At 34.2% G+C, this 19204-nt stretch overlaps 4 long non-coding RNA genes across 13 annotated transcripts in view; all 4 read left to right on the top strand.

Annotated features, from left to right (window-relative positions):
- Positions 1–19204, top strand: part of LOC124438900 — a 39579-nt gene that overhangs the window by 1660 nt on the left and 18715 nt on the right. The window lies entirely within an intron of this gene.
- On the top strand, positions 85–1883 carry LOC124438898. Of its 3 annotated transcripts, none has more exons than XR_006946202.1 (5): positions 85–340; positions 882–928; positions 1167–1213; positions 1525–1557; positions 1684–1801. It is a non-coding gene; the product is annotated as an uncharacterized LOC124438898 (long non-coding RNA). The 3 variants fall into 3 exon arrangements; XR_006946203.1 differs by having other exon boundaries at positions 87–340; positions 1525–1544; positions 1785–1883; XR_006946201.1 differs by having other exon boundaries at positions 88–340; positions 1785–1883.
- Positions 2410–9348, top strand: LOC124438894. 8 transcript variants are annotated; one of them, XR_006946193.1, is made up of 12 exons: positions 2410–2663; positions 2814–2822; positions 3384–3556; positions 3637–3717; positions 5331–5625; positions 6219–6269; positions 6351–6422; positions 6556–6798; positions 7209–7512; positions 7770–8258; positions 8344–8440; positions 8668–9348. It is a non-coding gene; the product is annotated as an uncharacterized LOC124438894 (long non-coding RNA). The 8 variants fall into 8 exon arrangements; XR_006946198.1 differs by having other exon boundaries at positions 3384–3717; positions 7209–7372; positions 7476–7512; XR_006946197.1 differs by having other exon boundaries at positions 3384–3717; positions 6355–6422.
- On the top strand, positions 10605–11318 carry LOC124438904. The gene is made up of 2 exons (XR_006946211.1): positions 10605–10774; positions 11045–11318. It is a non-coding gene; the product is annotated as an uncharacterized LOC124438904 (long non-coding RNA).

Raw genomic sequence — 19204 nt, 5'->3', positions numbered from 1 at the left:
ATAAAGTAAGTCAAGGGGGGCCCAAGACAGTACAGGGAAAGCAGTAAGTCAGGGGGGCGAAGGCAGTACAGGGAAAGCGGCAAGCAAGGAAGGGGTTTGAAGCATTAATAAACGTGTAAGTCGGGGGGGGGGTGGATGAAATGGATGTCAAATAAATAGATGGCGGCCATCTTGATGTGTGACTGCATTTGATAATGGCTCGGTAGGTGTAATTTGAGGCTAAATTGCGTTGATATTATGAAAAATTCGCAATATTACTTCAGTCGTGAAGTGTGCATCTGAGAGTTATAAGCAGAAGCGAAACTATGATTTAAAATGACTACGACGAGAGGAGAAAAAGGTAACGCCGCCATGTTTCACATTGTTTCTTTCTCAGTTGTTTGCTTTGTTTACACCTGTCAGAAAAAGTCGTCGGTGTGTGTTTGTTAGTAAATAAAACAAGTGAAAGTTTCAATGAACATATTTCACAGGTTTATAGTATAAAAATGTATAAAAAGTCAAGAAATTGAAGAAAACACTAAGATTTATATTACAGTGTACTTTCCATTTCTCTTAATTAGCAGCCTATAATTTAAAAACTGCACGGTAGAATTTTTTGAAACTTGGCCAGAATATATAGATAATTATATGTTGTAGAAAATCATCAACAAAGTCGGATGACACGAATACGCTTAATATGATCTTATATAATTAACTATAGCTATTTGTCGAGAGTGGTGCCAACTTCACAGTTTATACCAGAGTACATTCTCAAGGAGTATTATTCCTTTTAAATTTTTGTGCGCTCTCCAGATTTTGGATATATTTTAGACAATATGAATATCTATAATATGGCCAAGTTTAAAAAATTCTACTGTGTAGTTTTTTTTCTGTTCTGTTAGGAATGAAAGAGGATGGATGAAAGAGGAAGAAAATCAAGGCAGGATTTGTTAGTTTTCTTCCCAAGTATTTATTGGCTTTAAATTAGAACAGTTTTGTCTCAATAAGAGTCAGACTTCCCAATAAAGTATCCCAGTTTCGTCTCAACAAGACACAAACCTCTCAATTAAGCATCCCTGTTTAAGCACAGCAAGAATAGAATAAAATCTTACACTAAAAGGGTAACCCTAAGGGTAACACTTAAATCTTTCGAACTTCATCATTTTCATTTAAATGTTTCTTTTTAGGAATGAAAGAGGATGGATGAAAGAGGAAGAAAATCAAGGCAGGATTTGTTAGTTTTTTTCCCTGAATATTAATTTGCTTTAAGTTAGAACAGTTTTTTCTCTATAAGAGCCGAACTTCATAATTAAGAATCCCTTTTTCTCTGTACGATTGAATATCCCCAATACCCATGTCATTCTAAAGATGGTGTAATATTTGGTTTTTATTCCAAAGACATCATCAGACTTATTCGACTCATAAGTCTGATGATGTCTTTGGAACAAAGACGAAATATTACATCATATGTCATTATAAGTTCTTAACTAGCACTTAAAACGTTCAAACTTGATTGTTTTCATTTAAATAAATGTTTCTTTTTAGGAATGAAAGAAGATTAAACAGTAAGAAAAACATGTATGTTTATTTGCTTTAAATTAGAACAGTTTTGTCTCAATAAGAGTCGTCGCGGACTTCCCACTAAAGCATTCCTGTTTCATCTCTGTAAGATCTCTATTAAACATCCCTCTTTTGTCTTACTAGGACTCGAAAATCCCTAATACCCATGTTCATGTAAGCTTTTAAAATAGCACTTAAACCCTTCAAACTTGATTATTTTCATTTAAATAAATGTTGTTTTTTAGGAATGAAAGATGATGGAGGTTTTGTTAGTTTTTCACAAAATATTTATTGGCTTTAAATTAGAAAATTTTACCTTAATAAGAATCAAACTTCCCAATTAAGCATCCGTGTTTCGTCTCACTTAAGATTCGAATATCTAAACTTTACATTACTATTTTCATCTCCATAAACTTCGAATAACCCTAATAAACATCCATATTTCGTCTCATCAGAGTAATATCCCTAATCTTTGGAAGATCTTTCTGATGGAATATCTTTTCTTTGGTTTCATTTCTTTTGGGCAATTTCAGAATCAAGCTTTTAACGTCACCATCTGTAAGCGTGGATAGACGGTTCTTTGTTCAAAGCCACTGTCAGTTTATGTATGGATAAATCGGTTATTCAAGCCTGGTCTTTGTTAGATAGATAGCAATTTTACTCAATTTATATACTTGTAATATTCTGATATTTATTAAACAACTTTCAATTGTGTAAGTGAATTAAATTTGAATTAAGTTAAGCTTAGTAAATTAAATATGCAATATTGGTTCAGAAATCAGGAATGTCAATTTATGACATTACATCAACATGACAATTTCTAGTGAGTCGTGTAACTATCATCAATTTGGCTATTTCCTTTCAGTATTATGGAGTCAGTTTAGTTCACTGATATGTATATTACACTGGATAAAGCACCACGTATAAAATATAGTAAGATAATTGAAGCCAGAAGTTGGCTAATCTGATTATGACCTTCGTGGGGGGTATCAGTCCCACTTTACTATACTTTTGTAATACAAAATCACAGTTTTTGCATTTTTATTCGTTCTATCAACATTTGATTCTAGCAAAATTTTTGTGAAAGGGACAGAACAACCGGCAAAACCTTTTGATGAACATTAGTAAGTTGAAAACGGTGTCATCAAACTCTATGAGAAGATGTAAATCATCAAAATTTGCGAATTAAAGTACCTCTGTTGTCACATAAAGTGAAGCAAAGTTTTCAACAAGTTCCTATATGAACAACTTCAATATCATGTTTCTAAATGTAGATCGTCCAGGTTGGTACAATCCTGAGAAGGACTGTTTTGTTGTTGACTGATGTTTCGCAACCTTAGCAGTAGTCGTCTTCAGACTCATATGAGGAGTAAACATCAGGTTAGCCACATTTACTATCTGGTTCTTACGTCATTGTATTGTGTGTATTAGGTAGGTAGGATGTGTGGATGTCAATGTGGGTGTCAAGTGTGTATTGTGCATTACTTACAATTACCAGCACCTTAAAAGACTTATTCACAATACAAACAAACGATCAACTAAAACATTATACTTCATACTAATTCACAATAACAATACACAATTAACACCCACTCATTTAACTCCTCATATTACTATACAAACCTGAACGATCTACATTTACAAACATGTAACGATACTCCCGGGTTCATACCATTTACTTTAATATTGATTTTGTCGTGTGGTAAATTCTTCCATTGGTGATTTATGGCGATGATAACTATCAAGAACTTTTCAACTTTTTATCATCAACCTTTCACTCTTTCACTAACAATCATGTAACTACGCGAAGCTCTTAAATTCTTTAATAATGAATATTTTTGAAGATTTGTTGAGAAAAGTAGAGTTGCCATATTGAATAATTCCGACGAGCTCACGATCGGAAATTATCGTCGTGACGTCCAAATTCTTTCTCAAACACGAGATAATTTTCCCGCGTCGTTCAAGTTAAAATGGGAACTTCTTCACATCATCTCTGCAAAGAAACGACGATTTCAGGGTTGAAATATATGTCGTTTGTGTCTCATTTCATTTTAAATACGGTTCTACTACTTAACGTACCAAAACGTTTCTGTTTAGTTGTTCCCTTAAAGCAAGCCGAAAAGCTGAATTCGGAAGCCGACAAAGAGGGTATGCGTTTGACAAAGACGAAAGCAAGAGGTGAATAGCTTATTTTTCTTTACACTTGTCAAAAGTAAGTTTTAGCCTACTATGTTTAAGGCTATTTTGTACTTCGAGAAACGACATTCTTGCGTTAAAATCTAAGTGGAAGATTGTTTTGTCCAAGACAAGAACGCCCAAAACGTATGACAGCACTCGTTTGCATACCTTTCTAAGATTAACAATGAACTGTATGCACGAACAACCCTATGCGGATATTAACAATGAAACATCACTTGTGCAAAGAATAAAACTGTTTTGTTTGTTAAAAGGAACAATTGTCAATGTAAGGCACACTTAGGCTGCGTTTACACTATAACGGAGTAAAAGCTTATCAAGCTGATAGATAGGTTTAGTCTATTTGAACAGTTTCTGACCTTGAACAGTTTCACTGTCTTTTAATACAAAGAATATTCATCTCTAAAACGTTCATACGTATGTTTGCCTAACAGTTCAGTCATAAGCTATTCACTTATTCTGGATAGCTTTTGGAACTAAACGCTGTGTTCATCTTGCACTTCTACCACCTCTCGAAGGGTCATTTTCGTTTGATTCCCTCTCGATGTCTATATGTCTTTTACCGCTTAATTTTACTCGCAATTGTTCCGACACCAGATCAGCCATGAATTGGTCTTGCATCATTTTATCAGCATACTCGTGGTATTAACATTGCGCTCCTTCTAACATTGCGATCATCCGGTTGTTCATTTTGCAGTAGTCTGTAGTTCAAGAAGACAATGAAATAGTTAAGTACTTATGTTAGCGTGCTTATGTTTGTGTATTGTGCTTGTGTTGCTGTACATAAGATTGATAAATAAAACCATTTATCTAACAACATTTGAGAAAATCAACCTTCCACTCCTCTTCCTTGTAAACGAGACAATTCTACTAAAAAGCAGAGAGCCTTATACGCTACAAGTCCCGGGCTTGTGACCGGTATAGCAGAGTTAAAAGGTGAAAGGTTTATCAAAGATTAATCAACTGAATATTCCTGCTCATTTTTGTTTGGAAGCATGTTGAACAGTTCATATGGACAAAGCATCCCGCTTTCCACTGGAAAAGAATGAATCTAATAATATCGACGTTAAACATAGATTGTTACAAGCATCCCGCTTGCCGATATGTATAAGTATAATCACAAGGTTAAATAGTTGGAATGTTATTAAACAAAAAGAATGCTATCATTGTATAACGTAATGTTATAAGCAACAACTACAAACAATAACGATCTTATCTAACAACATTTGAGAAGATTAACTTTCCACTTAACATTTTCCCTTTGGAAGAGATTTTAACAGATAGCCAAAATAAAAGTGTGAGAAACCTCTTACATAACAAGTCTGAAAGTGGAAACGGAAAATGAATGATTTACTAAGTTTGCTAGAGGAGAACAAATGAGTGAATGAAACCTTGAATCAATAAGAAATGTATGTACTCGACGAGCAAATGGAAGCATTTCAATTGCAACAACAGCCAAGCAATACTTTTTTCATGGCTTTAAACACAAAGACTCAGATCTTCATCCTTACAAACCTCGCGAAGAAACCGTTGCTCGTGTATGGAAAAATCTGATTATATTTCCTTTGTATTTTCTATTTGTTTGGACCACGCAGACGGGGCGTTGCAGATTTGTAAAAACTTCATTAAAGATGAAAGTCTCAGAAGCATCTTACCAAGCGAAACGAGCAGGTCGAACATTTGTCTTGGACATTTCATTTGTGTGGTGGACTTATCGATAGATTAAAAAGGCTTCATCAAGGAAAATTTCAAATCATTGATAAAGAATGCTAATGCATCAGAGTAGCAAGACTTTGACAACATGATATTGGCCATGGACCGTTCTCTCATTTCTTTGAGCCCACCAAAGATGCAACAAATTTCGATTTCAATGAGTCAAACTGCAATAAGGTTAGCTAGCCTTTTATTTGGTTTTGACTTTTCAAATTCTAACTATGTGTTTGCGTATCTTTCAAGGCTTGCAGACTTCTGCTTTAATATCTCAAATACTTAACTCTTATATACTTGACAGTAATTAACATTAAATGGATTATTATAATAATGGTACTTAACATATACAAACTATTCATTAATTATCATGCTAATACTAAACGTGTAAAGTAATTGGACTGTGAGATAATGACGTCCGACACGTCTCGTATTGCTTCCTTGGAAGATTAGAAAAAGCTGTTAAGGCGTGGCACGGATGAAAAATTTTAAATTTTTTTATGAATTTAAACTAATGTAATGAATATGAATGGTGATTTGATTGGTTTTGCAATAAATTTAAATTGACGTCTCTACAGTTCTCATCATATGTATGTAAATTAAAGTGAATTTGGACTGTGAGATAATGACCTCCCGTTTTCAAACTAAACTGTGAATTGGTTAATTTATGGAAATATTAATTTGTGGATGCCCTTTCTTTGTTTGTTATTCCCTTAAGACACACATAAAAACCAAGAATTGCTGTTTTCAAAATTATTATTAATGTTGGCCTGTAGAGATGAAGACAAGAAAGAGCGACAAGCAGCTTTGGCTGAAAACCATGAAAGGTAAATTTTGAATGTGAGATATATTGACGTTGGACACTTCTCGTTTTGCTTCTTTTGCAACATTACTCTTTTTACATATAGATAGGCAAGGTCACAATTCGTTTGTTGAAGTTTGCTGAAGAAGCCATTGTCAATGAAGTTGAAAGCGATGTGGTAAGGTTATGTTATGTTTCTATATCTTTAAATGGTTCTTGGCTGGTTATTTTCTTCAATCACAGGAATACGTCTAAAAAGAGATATTGTGATGAAAGTCATGTCGTAAAAATCTATTATATTTAATTATTAGTGGAAGATTTTCTCCGACATTTCCACCAGCTGCTGGTTCAGTTCAAGGACAAATACTCTTCAGCAAGGAGCCGCAAGTCTCTCATCAATGTTCATTCAATTGCTTCAGGGCAGTAGAATCATCGCGATTATTTGAATAGATTTATAGAGTAATAACATGTACTTTTAAAGAAGAAATTCTCGTTGTAGTTTTGTCACCGCCACAAACGAAGAACAATGTTTACGAAGCTCAAAGCCACATGTTGTATGTACTTTGCTCATCATTACTTATTTTTTTACCGGAGAGATTAGCTAGCTGTCGTGAATAGCGCAACTACAATTTTAAAAGTATAGTTTTTCACAGACGGTTTTTTATTGTGAAATATTCTGTCTAATACAACAAAATACGCGAGATTAACCACATATCAATGCTTTACAAAAAGTAAACTTGGAAGATTAGTAGAGAATTAAGAGAAAGCTGTTATAAGGCGTGGCACGGATTGAAACTTAAAATTTTTTTTTATGAATTTAAACTAGTGTAATCAATTTGATTTGTTTTGCAATAAATTTAAATTGACGTTGCATTTATGCAGCAACCCATGGTGGCTGTTTCTTTTGTCTATATTATCATGTCTCATTTTGCTTTCTTTGAACATAACACTTTTTTACATTTAGTTTGATGAAGCAGCCATTGGCAATGAACTTTTAACATGCAATTGGCATAGAAGAAAGCGATCCGTTTTGAAAGTGTTGCTGTTTTCAAAATTATTATTAATGTTGGCCTGATGAGATGAAGACAAGAAAGAGCAACACGCAGCTTTGGCTGAAGAACATGAAAAGTAAATTTAAATAGAATGTGAGAATCAATTCGTTCGTTGAAGTTTGGTGAAGAAGCCATTATCGATGAAGTTCAAAGCGATGTTTTTCTTCAATCAAATGTAGCAGATATAAGCTAGCGTCAGGAATACGTTTAAAAAAGGTATTGTGATGAACGTCATCTCGTATAAATGTATTGTATTTAATTATTGGTACTTAGATGTGTGAAATGCAAGCTAATTGTGTGACTTATAGTGTTTATGAGTTAAATGCAAGAAGTATAGTAGAAGTATAGTGAGTTAGGTGGATTCATTATAATATTTGTGATTTAGGGGCTTAGACTATAACAGTTTTTGGGAGTCAATGTAATATAATATGAAAGAAATGCATATCATTATTTCATGTTTTCTTGTATTGTAGATCCAACATGGATGTAGTAGAGTTGTGAAAGTCCCTTTGCCACCTGTGTCCTTTGCTTCAATTACTCTCACTAGTTTTCATTACGAATGTGTCATGGTGATTCATGGCCAAGATTGTTTATGTGTAGTTTTGATTCATTCTTGATGTCAGTTGTTTGTTCATATAATGATGATGGGCCCCATTGTTGTATGAGCCCACCTAACGGTGGTCAGCTGATAAAGATGATCAACTCTGCACTAAGCCATCTTTAAGTGATGATATAACTGGGGTATTGAAGTCCCTTTTCCTTTCCTCAAAGTTGTGTATATAAATGTTACGATATTCTTTCAACATGAAAACAAATGAGTGGAAAAAGTAGCTACAAAAGAAGATGGAAAAAGTTTTGTTATATGCTACTTGATTTATTTCTGTTGTTCTTGTGAAAATCTCAATGGTTTTTATTGGTGGTACTGATTTTTGGTTTGTTTATCGAATGGCACATTTATTCAGGTAATTGCATAGAGGTACAGTTTTCTCAGATTGTGCTGTAGACCTGCAATAAATGAGAGCTGTATATAGTTTCTTTTTTCCTTAGCTAAAGGTTTACTTATTGTCTTTGTGAAAGGTGTCGTGATGTCAATTATTGAAATGTTAACAATTGCAAGAGTCACTTTAATGTTGTACAAAGAAAGGTAAATATTGTGTTTTTATCGAAGAAGAAGTGTAATTAGTAAAGCTTTTACTGTAAAAGGCTTTAACTACAAATTTAATCCTTTGATCCTTTGAAAGTTCTTGTTCGATTGTTTAGTTTTAAACTCAATTGACCTATTCGTGATATATATGTTGTTATATAGTGAACTAATTTTGCAGATGCATTGTTACTTTGCATATCATTATTTCATGTATTCTTGTATTGTAGATCCAACCAACATGGATGTAGTAGAGTTGTGAAAGTCCCTTTGCCACCTGTGTCCTTTGCTTCAATTACTCTCACTAGTTTTCATTACGAATGTGTCATGGTGATTCATGGCCAAGATTGTTTATGTGTAGTTTTGATTCATTCTTGATGTCAGTTGTTTGTTCATATAATGATGATGGGCCCCATTGTTGTATGAGCCCACCTAACGGTGGTCAGCTGATAATCAAAGATGATCAACTCTGCACTAAGCCATCTTTAAGTGATGATATAACTGGGGTATTGAAGTCCCTTTTCCTTTCCTCGAAGTTGTGTATATAATATATCTGCTTTCAAGTTCATATCAACTTAAACTGCACTCATATCATGATAAAAATATATGGATATTAGTAGATATTGTCTATAGTTGATTCATTATTTGTGTTATTAATTATATTATCAATCATATTATTAATTATATTATTAATTATATTATTTCTTTGAAAGTATTGTATTGAATGTGTAATTAGTTTTGATTATTCCGACACAAGTAACATTGAATTGCTTCTTTGATCTTCATATTATGTACTTATGATTGATAAGCCATTTATTATGATTGTAAATTGTACAATAAATGAATAGATTCTACTTTGGACAAATGCCAAAATAAAAATTAATGTAATATGAATAAATTATGTTACTGAATGATATTTTAAAATTTGATACAGACTGATCTATAAAAGTTTTAACACTTTATGTCATTTTATTACATGACAGAACATCAAATTGAAAGGCATATCCTTATCAATATTTGGAGTTAAATAGGCCATTATAACAACTTGATTTTCACGTTTGCCAGCGTCAGGAATACGTTTAAAAAAGGTATTGTGATGAAAGTCATCTCGTCGTATTCAAAACCATTTGAAATATGAAACAATGGACAAATACGCAGCAGCCCCTTGCTGCATCGTTGTAGTTTTCATCATCCAACGCGGCTTTCATGAATATGTAACAAAAATACACACACTTTAAAACAGTTACTGTTGTTGGTCATTAATTGATTGTTAATAATGAAACATATCATTTAATACTAGCAGCTATTTCGCTTTTTAATTCCTGTTATTATCGACCGTGGGAGTAATTATTAAAATGTTTTTTTTCTCTTTTTCCTGCTCCTTTTCCCTTTGAGAGAAGGTCATCTAGGAGGACCAGAGCGCCTATTTTTTGCTTGTTTGCAGTGTATTAATTGTCGTTAATTGTATGTTGTATAGAATGATTGTGCATGCGTGAAGGAACCAAAATGACAAAAAGATTTATTAACAATTGTGATTTTTCTGAACAATGGTGAAAGTGCATGTCAACTTCTTCAGAATGAAATTCTTCATTGACAAAGAAAATAAAAGGGAAGTTGTTATTTCTGTATTTCAATTAATACGACTGTTTTGATATGTTACTAATTGTATTTTGTATCTTTAAGCACTTTTTGTTCAAGCTCATGCAAAAGGAAGAAGGTGATGGATTTCGTTTGTGTGTGGGACTCCCTTATAAGAAAGAAGAACATGCTGCAATAAATGAAAGGAGTTGTAACGTCAAAAACTGGTTGGTTGTGTTGTAATTGTTTATATGAGTTTATTTACATTCATGAGTAATATACTTTCTAGGAGGTTGTATTGCTGATTTCCTAGGTTGTTGTAATATTAAGAAAAATTTCCAGAAATTTTTTGAGTGATATTTTTTCTTGTATAAATTATTAGCAGCTTATGTACTGTTTGAAGAAGGAATTATTTTGTGTTTAATGAGTGTAAATGACTATTTCAATGAAATGTTGATGTTATTGGGGAAGATAATGGACTATAGATAAAAAACAGAATTGGTATGTTTTGTTATTGTCTCTCTTCCTAAGTGTTTTATTGAAGCGTTTTGCGAATGGTTTTAATTTGCAGATATTGCTTTTGAGATGACACATCGTCAAAGATTGTGAGCAGTGGAGTTCAATGTAATGAACATTGGTGCGCTACAAATGCAAAAGAAGTGTGTTAGAAAGAAGTAAAAGTCAATGGACTCTGGCTGCAAATGGAGTAATTGGGAGAAAATTGCACGTTGTGTCAGCAGATAATGGACAACAAACATGGTATGTTATGTTTATGTTTTCCATCTAAAATTTCGTCGCATTTTTTCCCTTACGATGCTTGTTTTTGATGATAATTCGCAGATATTGCTTTTGAGATGACTCATCTTCAAAGATTATACATTCTTTTAGTAACATTCGAAATTTGTTGTATAATGTTACAACCCAATTTAAACATAAAAATCTTCATTTTTTTTTACTTCATCAAAATGAAATATGTTTAATATGTGTTTTTGTGTTTAAAAATCTATTGGAAACACATTCTATTTTTAGATGGCGATACAAGTGAAATTGAAGGGAAACGATGATAATAATGCTGCGTTAATGGTAATATTGCTTATGGTAATAGATTCTAGTTTGGCTCCACTATAAGTATAATTGGCAATGTAAATAAAGTTGGAAGTTCCCCTTCCTTCCTACTTTATTTAGATGAAGTTTAAGTTAAATGCTTTAATGTACAATAAAATAATATTGTACATTGTCTTTTTGTCAATAGTTTAAAGTAATTATAATACTCCTGTAATGATCATAATGAATTGATAGACTGTACATAAAAACCGGAATAAGAATTGAAGTAGTATGAATAATTAAATGATTTACTAAATAATTTGTATAGTTTGATGAATATCGATCGTGACCTGTAATATAATCTGCAGTATTAAGTAAGTCAAGGGGGGCCGAAGACACTACAGGGAAAGCAGTAAGTCGGGGGCGGCGAAGGCAGTACAGTTCGGCAAGCAAGGAAGGGGCTTGGAAGTCATCTGAATAGATGGCGGCCATCTTGTTGTGTGACAACATTTGATAATGGCTCGGTGGGTTTAATTTGATGCTGAATTGCGTTGACGTTATGATTAAAAAGTGTGCAGCAGATAGATTTATAAGCAGAAGTGAACTTTATGATTTAAAATGACTACGAGGAGATGACAAAAGGTAACGCCATTATGTTTCAAAAAGATTTCTTGCTCAAAGAGTTTAAATGGCTGAGCAGTACATGATCATTTTTGAATTTGAAAGTTTCAATGAACATATTTCATAACAAGATATATATAATTTTTTCCATTTCTCTTAACGTGTATCCAATGGGAATCTTTCTTACCAACATTTTGGGAGGAAAACATTTTGAAAACATGATGAGCCTGCATTATCACACGACAGAGAATCAAATCGATATCCCAAAGTAAAAGGAGATCTTTGTCAAAATGAGAACTCCTAACGGGTACGTCAAGAGAGAGGACACTCAACAACTCAGGTTCTTTGTTTGTTCCATCCAGCTGACCGAAAAAAGCAGGTGTGTGGTGTTATTTTGTTATATTTATACCAAAAGGTGATTGGTTTTTGTTGTAAACTTTTTTTACCATAAACATGTTTTTTGCAAACTTACATTAAGTCATTCATCTTTAACTTTTATTAACTAATATGTATCATGTACAATGTATCCTCCTATATTATAAATTTGACATTGTAAACAAGTCGAAACATGTTTATCGTAAAATTGGTGGGTTGATCGTTGTTTCAAAATGAAAAATCCAAAAAAGCAACAACAATACAGAACTTCATTTTCATTTTTTTTAAAATTTTTTTTTAATTACTACTGCTTTATCTTTTCATATTTAACATAATAATGATTGATTGTTGTTTATATATCAATTAGAAGATGAGGATGAGGAATGTCAAGCCATTAAAACTATATATTTTAAATCACAGCCATCCTAAAGTTCAAGAAATTAGAAAAGAAGAACAGTCAGGCTTTTCACATTAAAGTTTAATGGGGAACATGGTGCTACAGTTACATCATGTCAGTGGTTACGTAATATTGTTTGGGTATGTATTTAACTATACATTTACTCATCTACATCTACTCACCTTAACTTTTAAAGCACCCCTTACTTTTACACCACCCCTTACTTTTACACCACTCACCCTTCCTTATAGATGACTCACACTTACTTTTAGATGCCCCACCTTTACTTTTAGAAGGCACACCCTTACTTTCAGATGACAAATCAATACTTTTAGATGACTATACCTTTACTCTTACACAACCCACCCTTACTTTTACACCACTCATGCTTACTTTTAGAAGAAACACTCTTACTTTTAGAACACTCACCTTTACTTTTACAAGATGCACCCTTAATTTTAGAAAGACTCACTCTTAATTTTAGATGACTCACCCTTACTTTTAGATGACAAACTATTACTTTTAGATGACTATACCCTTTCTTACACCACTCACCCTTACTTTTACACCACTCATGCTTACTTTTAGAAGAAACACTCTTACTTATAGAACACTCACCTTTACTTTTACAAGATGCACCCTTAATTTTAGAAAGACTCACTCTTAATTTTAGATGACTCACCCTTACTTTTAGATGACAAACTATTACTTTTAGATGACTATACCCTTACTCTTACACCACTCACCCTTACTTTTACACCACTCATGCTTACTTTTAGAAGAAACACTCTTACTTTTACACTCACCTTTACTTTTACAAGATGCACCCTTAATTTTAGAACGACTCACTCTTACTTTTAGATGACTCACCCTTACTTTTAAATGACAAACCATTACTTTTAGATGACTATACCCTTACTCTTACATCACAAACCCTTACTTTTACACCACTCATGATTACTTTTAGAAGAAACACTCTTACTTATAGAACACTCACCTTACTTTTACAAGATGCACCCTTAATTTTAGAAAGAGTCACTCTTACTTTAAGATGACTCACCCTTACTTTTAGAAGACTCACCCTTACTTTTAGAAGCCTCACCTTTACTTTTAGATGACACACCCTTACTTTTAGATGACTCACCCTTACTTTTAGAAGGCACACCCAAACTTTTAGAAGACTCACCCTTACTTTTAGAAGGCACTCCCAAACTTTTAGAAGAGTCACCCTTACTTTTAGATGACTCACCTTTATGTTTAGAAGACTCACCTTTACTTTTAAAGGACACACCCTAACTTTACAAGACTCACCATTACTTTTATAAGGCACACCCTAACTTTTAGAAGACCCAACCTTATTTCAGATCACACACCTTTACTTTTAGATGATACGCTATTACTTTTAGAAGACACACCCTTACTTTTAGATGACTCACCCTTATGTTTAGAAGACTCACCTTTACTTTTAAAGGACACACCCTAACTTTTACAAGACTCAACCTTACTTTCAGATGACACACCTTTACTTTTAGATGACAGACTGTTACATTTAGAAGACTCACCGCTACTTTTAGATGACTCACCCTTACTTTTAAAAGACACACCCTTACTAGAAGACTCACCCTTACTTTTGGAAACCTCATCCTTACTTTTCGATGACACACCCTTACGTTAAGAAGACTCACCCTTACTTTTAGAAGACTCCCCTTACTTTTAGATGACTCACCCTTACTTTCAGATGACTCACCCTTACTTTTAGAAGACACACCCTTACTGTTAAAAGACTCACCCTTAATTTTAGAAGACTCACCCTTACTTTTAGAAGAATCACCCTTACTTTTAGAAGACTCACCCTTACTTTTAGAAGGCACTCCTAAACTTTTAGAAGAGTCACCCTTACTTTTAGATGACTCACCCTTATGTTTAGAAGACTCACCTTTATTTTTAAAGGACACACCTTAACTTTTACAAGACTCAGCCTTACTTTTATAAGGCACACCCTAACTTTTAGAAGACTCATCCTTACTTTCAGATGATACACCTTTACTTTTAGATGACACGCTACTACTTTTAGAAGACACACCCTTACTTTTAGATGACTCACCCTTACTTTTAGAAGACTCACCCTTACTTTTAGAAGACTCACCCTTACTTTTAGAAGACACACCCTTACTTTTAGAAGACCCACCCTTACTTTTAGAAGACACACCCTTACTGATAGAAGACTCACCCTTACTTTTAGAACACTTACCCTTACTTTTAGGAGGCACACCCAAATTATTAGAAGACTCACCCTTACTTTTAGAAGGCACACCCAAACTTTTAGAAGACTCACCCTTACTTTTAGAAGGCACTCCTAAACTTTTAGAAGAGTCACCCTTACTTTTAGATGACTCACCTTTATGTTTAGAAGACTCACCTTTACTTTTAAAGGACACACCCTAACTTTTACAAGACTCACCATTACTTTTATAAGGCACACCCTAACTTTTAGAAGACCCAACCTTATTTCAGATCACACACCTTTACTTTTAGATGATACGCTATTACTTTTAGAAGACACACCTTACTTTTAGATGACTCACCCTTATGTTTAGAAGACTCACCTTTACTTTTAAAGGACACACCCTAACTTTTACAAGACTCAACCTTACTTTCAGATGACACACCTTTACTTTTAGATGACACGCTATTACTTTTAGAAGACACAGCCTTACTTTTAGACGACTCACCCTTACTTTTAGATGACTCACCCTTACTTTTAGAAGACACACTTTTAGAGGACTCACACTTACTTTTAGAAGACACACTGTTACATTTAGAAGACTCACCGCTACTTTTAGATGACTCACCCTTACTTTTAAAAGACACACCCTTACTGTTAGAAGACTCAGCCTTACTTTTAGAAGAATCACCCTTATTGTTAGAAGACTCACCCTTTCTTTTAAAAAACTCACCCTTACTTTTCGATGACACACCCCTACCTTTAGAAGACTCACCTTTACTTACTCACCCTTACATTTAGATGACTCACCCTTACTTTTAGAAGACTCACCCTTACTTTTTTAAGGCACACCCTAACCTTTAGAAGACTCAACCTTACTTTCAGATGATACACCTTTACTTTTAGATGACACGCTATTACTTTTAGAAGACACACCCTTACTTTTAGATGACTGACTCTTACTTTTAGATGACTCACCCTTACTTTTAGATGACTCACCCTTACTTTTAGAAGAATCACCCTTATTGTTAGAAGACTCACCCTTTCTTTTAAAAACTCACCCTTACTTTTCGATGACACACCCCTACCTTTAGAAGACTCACCTTTACTTAATCACCCTTACTTTTAGATGACTCACCCTTACTTTTAGAAGACTCACCCTTACTTTTAGAAGGCACTCCCAAACTTTTAGAAGAGTCACCCTTACTTTTAGATGACTCACCTTTATGTTTAGAAGACTCACCTTTACTTTTAAGGACACACCCTAACTTTTACAAGACTCACCATTACTTTTATAAGGCACACCCTAACTTTTAGAAGACTCAACCTTACTTTCAGATGACACACCTTTACTTTTAGATGACACGCTATTACTTTAAGATAACACACCCTTACTTTTAGATGACTCACCCTTACTTTTAAATGACTCACCCTTACTTTTAGAAGACACACCCTTACTTTTAGAGGACTCACACTTACTTTTAAAAGACTCACCCTTATGTTTAGATGACTCACCTTTACTTTTAAAGGACACACCCTAACTTTTACAAGACTCAGCCTTACTTTTATAAGGCACACCCTAACTTTTAGGAGACTCAACCTTACTTTCAGATGATTCACCTTTACTTTTAGATGACACGCTATTACTTTTAGAAAACACACCCTTACTTTTAGATGACTCACCCTTACTTTTAGAAGACTCACCCTTACTTTTAGAAGACACACCCTTACCTTTAGAAGACACACCCTTACTTTTAGATGACTCACCCTTATGTTTAGATGACTCACCTTTACTTTTAAAGGACACACCCTAACTTTTACAAGACTCAGCCTTACTTTTATAAGGCACACCCTAACTTTTAGAAGACTCAACCTTACTTTCAGATGATACACCTTTACTTTTAGATGACACGCTATTACTTTTAGAAAACACACCCTTACTTTTAGATGACTCACCCTTACTTTTAGAAGACTCACCCTTACTTTTAGAAGACACCCTTACTTTTAGAAGACTCACCCTTACTTTTAGAAGACACACCCTTACTGATAGAAGACTCACCCTTACTTTTAGAACACTCACCCTTACTTTTAGGAGGCACACCCAAATTATTAGAAGACACCCTTACTTTTAGAAGGCACACCCAAACTTTTAGAAGACTCACCCTTACTTTTAGAAGGCACTCCCAAACTTTTAGAAGAGTCACCCTTACTTTTAGATGACTCACCTTTATGTTTAGAAGACTCACCTTTACTTTTAAAGGACACACCCTAACTTTTACAAGACTCACCATTACTTTTATAAGGCACACCCTAACTTTTAGAAGACCCAACCTTATTTCAGATCACACACCTTTACTTTTAGATGATACGCTATTACTTTTAGAAGACACACCCTTACTTTTAGATGACTCACCCTTATGTTTTAGAAGACTCACCTTTACTTTTAAAGGACACACCCTAACTTTTACAAGACTCAACCTTACTTTCAGATGACACACCTTTACTTTTAGATGACACGCTATTACTTTTAGAAGACACAGCCTTACTTTTAGACGACTCACCCTTACTTTTAGATGACTCACCCTTACTTTTAGAAGACACACCCTTACTTTTAGAGGACTCACACTTACTTTTAGAAGACACACTGTTACATTTAGAAGACTCACCGCTACTTTTAGATGACTCACCCTTACTTTTAAAAGACACACCCTTACTGTTAGAAGACTCACCCTTACTTTTGGAAACCTCATCCTTACTTTTTGATGACACACCCTTACCTTAAGAAGACTCACCGTTACTTTTAGAAGACTCACCCTTACTTTTAGATGACTCACCCTTACTTTCAGATGACTCACCCTTACTTTTAGATGACTCACCCTTACTTTTAGAAGACACACCCTTACCTTTAGAAGACTCACCCTTACTTTTAGAAAACTCACCCTTACTTTTCGATGACATACCCCTACCTTTAGAAGAGTCACCTTTACTTTTAGAAGGCACACCCTTACCTTAAGAAGACTTACCCTTACGGTTAGAAGACTCAGCCTTACTTTTATAAGGCACACCCTAACTTTTAGAAGACTCAACCTTACTTTCAGATGATACACCTTTACTTTTAGATGACACGCTATTACTTTTAGAAGACACACCCTTACTTTTAGATGACTCACCCTTACTTTTAGAAGACTCACCCTTACTTTTAGAAGACACACCCTTACCTTTAGAAGACTCACCCTAACTTTTAGAAGACACACCCTTACTGATAGAACACTCACCCTTACTTTTAGAAAACTCACCCTTACTTTTAGGAGGCACACCAAACTATTAGAAGACTCACCCTTACTTTTAGAAGGCACACCCAAACTTTTAGAAGACTCACCCTTACTTTTAGAAGAATCACCCTTACTTTTAGAAGACTCACCCTTACTTTTAGAAGAATCACCCTTACTTTTAGAAGACTCACCCTTACTTTTAGAAGGCACTCCTAAACTTTTAGAAGAGTCACCCTTACTTTTAGATGACTCACCCTTATGTTTAGAAGACTCACTTTTACTTTTAGATGACTCACCCTTATGTTTAGAAGACTCACCTTTACTTTTAAAGGGCACACCCTAACTTTTACAAGACTTGCCCTTACTTTTATAAGGCACACCCTAACTTTTAGAAGACTCAACCTTACTTTCAGATGATACACCTTTACTTTTAGATGACACGCTATTACTTATAGAAGACACACCCTTATCTTTAGATGACTCACCCTTAGTTTTAGAAGACACACCCTTACTTTTAGAAGACTCACCCTTACTTTTAGAAGACTCACCCTTACTTTTAGAAGAATCACCCTTACTTTTAGAAGACTCACCCTTACTTTTAGAAGAATCACCCTTACTTTTTGAGACTCACCCTTACTTTAAACTTTTAGAAGAGTCACCCTTACTTTTAGATGACTCACCCTTATGTTTAGAAGACTCACCTTTACTTTTATAAGACACACCCTAACTTTTACAAGACTCAACCTTACTTTCAGATGACACACCCTTACTTTTAGAAGACACAGCCTTACTTTTAGATGACTCACCGTTACTTTTAGAAGAGTCACCCTTACTTTTAGAAGACACACCCTTACTTTTAGAGGACTCACACTTACTTTTAGAAGACGCACTGTTACATTTAGAAGACTCACCTTTACTTTTAGAAGACTCACCTTACTTTTAGAAGACACACCCTTACTGTTAGAAGACTCACCCTTACTTTTAGAAAACTCACCCTTACTTTTCGATGACACACCACTACCTTTAGAAGACTCACCTTTACTTTTAGAAGGCACATTCTTACCTTAAGAAGACTCACCCTTACTTTTAGAAGACTCACCCTTACTTTTAGAAGGCACTCACAAACTTTTAGAAGAGTCACCCTTACTTTTAGATGACTCACCCTTATGTTTAGAAGACTCACCTTTACTTTTAAAGGACACACCCTTACTGATAGAAGACTCACCCTTACTTTTAGAAAACTCACCCTTACTTTT

The sequence above is a fragment of the Xenia sp. Carnegie-2017 genome, unplaced genomic scaffold (genome assembly GCF_021976095.1).
Source record: "Xenia sp. Carnegie-2017 unplaced genomic scaffold, XeniaSp_v1 HiC_scaffold_19, whole genome shotgun sequence".
In the NCBI taxonomy this organism is placed as follows: Eukaryota; Metazoa; Cnidaria; class Anthozoa; order Malacalcyonacea; family Xeniidae; genus Xenia; species Xenia sp. Carnegie-2017.
The sequence above is the reverse complement of the archived record's forward strand: the minus strand, read 5'-3'. Positions and strand labels throughout refer to the sequence as shown.